We start from the raw sequence: 8,533 nt of genomic DNA on the forward strand, positions 1-8,533 counted from the left end.
CATGCCATGGCCACTCTGCAGGTCTACTAGGCCCAGATGCTCAGGGACATGTACGAGGGGAGTGACCTTGCTGACCTTGCTCTCCGAGGGACGAAGGTGACCGCACGCTCCCTGGGTCAGGTGATGTCCACATATGTGGTCCAGGAGAGACACCTGTGGCTAAACCTGGCCAATATGCGGGAGGCCAAGCGAAACCGTTTCCTCGACACCCCCATATCCCAGGCTGGCCTCTTCGGCGGAGCAGTCGAGGACTTTGCCCAACAGTTCTCGACTGCCCAGAAGCAGACTGAGGCTTTAAAACATGTCCTGCCCCAATGGCCTGCTGCTGCCTCCACCCAGCCGATGCCAACGCCAGAGTTATGCCACCGGCAGCTTTCGCGTTTGGCTAGATGCCTCACTGTGCATGGTTCCCCCTCTGGGCGACCCCCACGTGTGTATTTCCACTGTAAGCCTCTCTGAGCATGTGTCTTTCCCTCGGCAAGCCACCTTGCCACCCCAGGGGTTGAAATATTACACCTGCGGCTGGCCACCCCAGTGATACTCCATATGCAGCCTCTCCGGGTCATATGTGTATTCTTAAGTTTTTTTTCCTGAATCCTGTGCTTGTGAGGCTAGCCTATGTGTTTTACTTTCAAAGAGCAGACATACTGTAGCCTACATACAGACATTCAATAGTCTTAATTTGACCAATATATTCATTTGAACTAGTTTTTATTGTACATTTTATTGCCTAATGTATAATGTTCACACAGTCCAACACTCCAAATTACAGTTTTTCTCGATTGTTTACACACATTTTCTGAAAGCATGCCTCATATTCTCAGAACTCTACACACAAATCAAAAAACACACACACACAATGGGCAAAACCCCTCAATTCTCCTGCAAAATGAAACTTTACATTCAAAACAATGTTATTTCTTCTCAAAATGGTATTTTGTTTTCAAATGACACACACAAACCATCATATGAATAGACATTTATAAGAACCAGTTGAACACTGATGTGCTCAATGTAAAACACTATGATGAATGGAAAACACTTCGGCTACGTTCACACTGCAGGCTGAAACGACCCAATTCCGATTTTTTTGCCCCTATGCGACCTGTATCTGATCTTTTCATGACAGTCTGAACGACACAGATCCGATCTTTTCAAATGCGACCCAGGCCACTTGGGTATGTGGTCCCAAATCCGGTACATATCCGATCTTTTGAAATGCGACTTCAGTCTGAACGGCCAGGTCGCATGTATCCGACCCGCACGTCATTGATACGCGAAAAACGTCATAATTCTGCATTGAAGTAGTCGTCGGTTTGAAAACGGACTGCATATTCGTCGAGCTGAGGTAAATCTGCCTAACTGGTCGACCTCGACGAGCCTTTTAATTAAAAAAATAAATAAAAGCCCACGGCCACCATCATTATATATGACTAACGTTATGTTAACTTATTTGTGCTGATATTAGATAGGTCAGCGGCTGCTGTCTGGCTCTTGTGTAACGGTCGCTGCGCGCGCTCGTGTGTGTGTGTGTGTGTGAGAATCACAGTTAGTTGAAGTTTAGCTACTTCCGCAAACAACAAGTGACGTTGTTGACCGTTGAGTACTCTTCTGCGCATGCGGGTCACTTCTGGGTCATTTCACGTTCACACAGGAGATCACAAAAGGTCGCATTTACAGTTTTTTCTGGTGGCTTAAGCACATTTTTTGTAACTATTGGCTATTTTTGCAAAACTCTTCACACAAATAAGAAAACCTTTCACCAAATCAGCAAAACATTGTAGTTCTCTTGCAAAAGCTAATAAACCTTGCTTAACTCTTCAAACCTTCGTAAAAATGGTATTTTCGTATCAAACAGTTAACACAAGCCATCACATTAATAAGCACACAATGCGCCAACTACATACTGATGGTATGAATAAAAAACACATCTGGCTTTTGCTTTCTCTGTGCACAAGGTAGGCTATGTCAGTTTGAGGTCATACTTTTGTCATAGTTCTGTAAACATACAGGGATCCAAACTTCAAGTATTGGTGTTTATTTACACACATCAAAACAAACACAAGTGTTTTTTTCCAAGTCAAAACACAAAATAGTAATTTCACTAAAAAATGTTTTAAAAAAATCAGTCTACATCGTGTCGTCTCTCTGGGTCCGGCCACAAAATTTCTACATCACATGCAATGTCCTCTAGTCCAAGGCACTGGGGAAAATATCTTCTGGAATGCTGTATCCAGGCCTGACATGATGCCTGGTCAATATCCCCACATGCCTCCTCCATTGCCTGTAAAAGGGCTATGCGTTGATGGGGATGACGGTCATAGACCTTCCAGCGCCAGGCAGAGAAGAACTCTTCAGTTGGATTCAAGAATGGAGAGTATGGGGGGAGGTTGAATACAGTGAAGAGTGGGTGATCTGTAAACCAGTTGCGGACCAAAGCAGCCCTATGGAATCTAACATTGTCCCATATGATGACGTATCTGGTCTGCTCTGGTCTCTGAACATTAGTGAGCATGTCATGTAAGGTGTCCAGGAATGTAATAATGTGTGCAGTGTTATATGGGCCTAGGGTTGCATGATGGTGAACAACACCATTTTGACTTATAGCTGCACACATAGTTATGTTACCACCACGTTGTCCTGGGACATTGATTATGGCACGGTGTCCAATAATGTTCCTGCCACGTCTCCTTGTTTTAGTGAGGTTAAAACCTGCCTCATCCACAAAAAGCAGCTCATGACCCATGGCATCTGCCTCTAGCTCCATCACTCTCTGGACAAGACAAAACAAATGCAGCACAGCAGGCCCATGCATAGCACTACAGTATGCACTTCCAGTACCAATGATACTATATGATACTATAGCTTACCTGCACATAGTCATAACGCAGTTATTTTACACGTTCACTGTTTCTTTCAAAAGGGACTTTGTAGATTTGTTTCATTCGGATTCTGTTGCGGGCAAGTACACGACATAATACAGAAATGCTCACATTGTGTATGTTTTGGAAGGTGGTGTCATCCTCAGTTATGCGTATTTCTCGTAGCCTTATAGAATTATTTGCAATCACCATATTGACTATATGGGTCTCTTGTTCTGCAGTGAACATTCTTCCTCTGCCCCCAGCATATGGACGTCTAGCAATTCTGTAAAGTAACAATTTCAGTATTTTTACATGTATGGTATTGTTGTGTTTCTCATTAGAGTATGGCAGTGCTGCAAAACTTAGTGCAAAGTTACTGTACTAACCGATTCTCATTTCAAAATGTCCTTATGATGCTTGCTACAGTGTAGCGGCTCAAGTTAGGCTGAACCCGTTGGCCAGCTTCCCTCAGGGTCATTCCATGGTCCACTATTGTAGCTCTGATGTTATCAGTAATTCTATTTCTTACTCTTCTTACCCTTCCTCTTCCCCCTCCTCGTCCTCCTCTTGCTCCTCCTTGTCCTCTTCCTCTAACTTCACCTCCTTGTCCTTGTCGTCCTCTCCCTCTCGCTTCTTCACCTCCGCGTCCTCTTCCTCCTCCTCTTCCTCCTACTTCTTCACCTCCGCGTCCTCTTCCTCCTCCTCTTCCTCCTACTTCTTCACCTCTGCGTCCTCTTCCTCCTCCTCTTCCTCCTACTTTTTCACCTCCACGTCCTCTTCCTCTGCCTCCTCTAATTCTCACTCTTCTCACTCTTCCTGCTCCCTCCATTGTACTCCACATGGACAGCTTGCCTGTGGCTTAGGCTGATTGCAAAGTGAACTAATTATCTAAAACAGTTTTCACATGTGACAGTGTGCCAGACAGTTGGCAAAATAGTGTAAATAATAGCCATACATTTGTATAGTTTTGCTAGGAGTGTGTTGATCATTTGGAAATTGAGTGTAAAGCAGTGAGTTGTGTTTACAGTTCCACAAAAAGAGTGCTGTGCAGTGGATTGTACCTACAGTTTTGCAAAGTGTGTGTTACAAAATTGCAAACTGAGTGCAAAGCAGTGTTTGTGCTTTTAGTTTTGCAAACTCAGTGAGTGGTTTTGCTATAAGTATTAATAGTTTTAGAAATTGTGCTATAAGAATCACGGTTAGGGTTTAAGCATTCAGAAAAAACTGTAATTGGAAATGTGAACGGCCTTGCAAAAAAATCAAATTTTTTCAAAAAATCGGAATTGAGCATTAAGCCATGCAGTGTGAACGCAGCCTTCTTCTCCATTCATCATAATGACTTAGGCCTTTTTTTTGTTCAGTGTTACACTTACTACAGACAGTACATACATAAGTGTGTTGTAAAATATTTGAGAATATTGTTTTTATACTCAGAACACACAAATACACGGTAATTAATATATTTTATTTTTCCCACAAAAACAATGTACACAGTGTACATCCCAACCAACACAAAGTTGTACATACAGTGGTCTACATACAAAACAACAGAATAATTGACTGTATACAGTTACAGTTAAAAAAAAAAAAAAAATGTTGGCATCCATTGCTCCATTGAAGAGCTCACCTGTTGCCCTTTTATGCTAAAGCTCTGATTGCTAAAACTGTGTGATGGGTGTTTGCCCATATGATGAGTCAGTGTGCATATATTTGAATGGCAGTGTGTTCCTTGTGAAAACAAGAGATTTTCTGCATGAATTTGAGTGTAAAGCAGGAATTGTGCTTGTAGTTTAGCAGAATTGGTTCAGGGGGTTGGTGAATGAGTTACATGTTGTGGTCATTGTGTCTCAAGTACCAGTATTTGTGTGTAAACAATTGAGAAAAACTGTAATACATTTATGTTTATTTTTTACTTTTTGCAATAATCTTTAATTTAAATAACAGATCCAAATCCAGGAGGTTTTCATAAATATAAATGTTGGATTTATATCTTTGGAAATGTAATAATATATATAAATGTATATATATATATATATATATATATATATATATATATATATATATATATATATATATATATATATATAGGCCTACATTTATGAAACTGTTGTGACCTGTGAATCTACAGTTTAAAATATTTGCAGATAATAAATGTTCTACCAGAAAGACTCGGGAGAATAAATACTGTAACAATTAAACATTTATTAACAGCCCAACAAGCAATCAAGTTCTTTGGCGTAGGCCCCGTCCGTAGCTTGCAATCCGAGGGTCCGGATCTGCATATCCTGCCTGAAGACGAATGCAGGGGTGCAGCCGACCCCCTGCGAGGTATAGGAAGGGACCATCCTGGTGGTGGTGGGGTGGATGGAGGGAAGAGACCATCCTGGTGGTGTTGGGGAGGATGGAGGGAAAGACCCATCTTGGTGGTGGTAGGGAGGATGGAGGTGAATTGAAGCGTCAGCATCTGCGAACTCAGACGTGTGTAAGTACCAATCTTTTATACCACAAGTATAGGAATATGATTGGATAGATGAGAAGGTAATAAGTGACGTAACAATTGAGTCTTCCCGGCAGAACTTATGCTAGAGCTTCATTTATGAATTTAAGACCTATGGATTGTGGATTGTCACCTGTGGATTGTAGTGGATTGAATTGTAGAGCACCTCCTAGTGCTACAATAATAGGATATTCCCGAAACTAAAAAAAAGCTACTACACTTTACTGTAATATGAACTATTGTTACTGAAAGTTTTATATAACATAATTAAATAATTAATTTACTTTTCCAACTAATGTTGCAAGTCCAAAAAAGTATACTGTCATATTACAGTTTTTCTCAATTGCTAAAACACAATTTCTGAAACTTTGCTCCATTTTCTGAAAACATTAAACACAAAACCTCATCTTCAAGCACTATTTACAAAACCTCTGACTCCTCTCGCAAAATGAAACTTTCGCCTCAAAACAGTTTTACCTGTGTTCAAAATCAAACACTGCTCTCAAATCATAAACAAAGTGATCAAAATGATATACACTATCAAGCAGTCAGTAAACAATACACCAAAAAATAGAAAACACATTGTTCAAAACATATAGTTCTCAGGGAGAAGTACATTTTTAATCTCAAAACAAATTTAATATTTTTCCGTCATTGTCTTTTGATGAACGAAAACATGTTCTATCATAGTAGCTCGAAATTGATTAGAAATTACTACTCTGCTTTGCTTTTTGCAATTTTTTTTTTGTTCTTCCTCCTCCTTGTACCCCTATTTTTACAGTACTGTACCCTGCATCTCACAAACTTGTCCTTTGTCTCTGTGATACAGTAATTCTTGTTTTTTTATATGAACCTGCAACCAGTCAAAATCTATTGAGCAGTCAGTACTGTTAACAAATGTTAACGGCCATACAATTTGTTCATTGTACAGTATACAGCCTACAATGCACTGTACTACAGTGTACAATACTAAAAGGGACAAAAATCAAAGGAGTAAACGTGATCAATGTGCTTCTTCTTGTCTTTGGGCTGGGTCAGGCCAGGCTAGAGCACTTCGTCGACGTCACAAGCAATACTGTCCCTCCTCCTTTCTTGCCCCCCTCCTCCTCCTCCTCCTCCTCCTCCTCCTCCTCCTCCTCCTCCTCCTCCTCCTTTCTTGCCCTCCTCCTCCTCCTCCTCCTCCTCCTCCTCCTCCTCCTCCTCCTTTCTTGCCCTCCTTGATGGAGGCCTTCTCCTTTCCACCTTCAACAACCTGTTTACTCTCTGAACTGGCTTATATTGGTTGTGTCACATCATTTGAAACAGGTTAAATCAATTTTGAGTGGTTGTGTTCAATCAATGACGTGTTCTCTATTTGTATTTGATTGTTGCTTCTTGTGTTTACCAGTATGGATGACATGTGCAATATAGTGCAGAATGTGTTTTGAGAATGAGAATGTGTTTAGCATTTTGCTGAAAAGTCTAAGTGAGATCTGCAAATTGTGTTTTACCATGTGAAATGGTTTAAGGTATTGACAACAGACTGCACAAATAGCTAAAAGAGTTCAGGCAACTGAGAACTTTGTTCAGCCAATGGGTTTTAGTGTTTTAGCAATTGAGAAAAATTGTAAGAACATTTATGTCAGGAATATTGTAAACTACAGCAATAAAAAAAAAAAAAAGTTGGCTGCCAAAAATATAAATATTAGGAATTGTCATTACAGGTATGGTTTAAAGACACTTCAAGAAAATATTTATTTGTTATTAGCTTGTTCAATATTTAAATAGTTCAACATAAACATATTTTAGTTAATAGCAACTTTGATGTTTAACATTACAATTCCAGGAGTCTTTACAGTGGACCTTGTTTTGCAGTGGAAAATGTTATCATGAACCGCTAGAATCTGAGTTTTCATAGTCACCTCTAGATGTGTTAATTGAGGTTATAAAATATTAACACATGTTCAGTTTTCAGCCAAGCTGATTTGTGTGTAAGATCTTGAATGAAATAGAACATCACTTTTGTTTGCATTTACAGAGATACAAACATAGGCCTATCCTCCTGAGATTCAGACATATCTGACCTCTATAGAGTATGAATAAACATTTTTATATTTATCTGAGATCACAATTGTTACATTTGTAAAATCGATTTGTCTGATAAATGGTCAGTATATTTTATAGGCTTTATAATATTTATATACTATATTAGAATAGAATCGGGCATTTATATAGCGCTTTCATATGTACTACTGTACACCCAAAGCGCTTTACAATTATGTCAGGGGATCTCTCCTCAACCACCACCAGTGTGCAGCATCCACTTGGATGATGCGACGGCAGCCACAGTACAACGGCGCCAGTGCGCTCACCACACACCGGATATAGGTGGAGAGAGGATATTAGGCTATATATAATATTTAGGCATACAAAAGCAGATAGGGTTGCAGTTTTCGCTGCATTGATGTGGAAATAGGCTTTCTATGCAAAATGATGTGGAATATCTCGTGCTTTTCCGAATTAGCCGTCAAAGCATGCCCAATTTGTTAATAATAGCCTCTGCTACTTTATTTAATTTTAATAATACACCGCACATAACTTTCTAAATCAGCCATAGCAATAATCAAATGTGGACTAGTTAGAGGATACAATCGAAGCATAAGAAGTTAAACTAAGGTAATAAAAACGTCTCGGTTACTAACGTAACCTCGGTTCCCTGAGATGAGGGAACGAGTATTGCGTAAGTAGCTTACGCTATGAGGGAAAACGTCTCGGTTACTAACGTAACCTCGGTTCCCTGAGATGACGGAGACGCTATGGGAAAACTCCTTTTCTCGAGAATATTGAAGCCAAATTTTTGAAACGCAGTGTAGCTGCACAGCATACACAGATGAGCGGCGAGCGCAGTCATTGGCTGTGCTGCAGCAACTGCATGAACCTCACATTCGCTTTCCCTGATCCATTTGTTGACCTGAGGTAGCATCGTGACTGGGGGAAAAGCATACAGCGGACGATTCGGCCATTCGTGGGCAAGTGCGTCTGTGTTCTTTGAGAAGAATAATCGGCAATGAGCGTTGTCTTCGGAGGCGAAGAGGTCAACCTCTGCCTCGCCGAAGATGCTCCATATTAGCTGAACCGTCAGAGGGTGGAGAGACCATTCCCCTAGGGAAATCTTGTCTCTGGATAACATATC

The sequence above is a fragment of the Abramis brama genome (genome assembly GCF_963993115.1).
Source record: "Abramis brama genome assembly, chromosome: 2".
Taxonomy (NCBI): Eukaryota; Metazoa; Chordata; class Actinopteri; order Cypriniformes; family Leuciscidae; genus Abramis; species Abramis brama.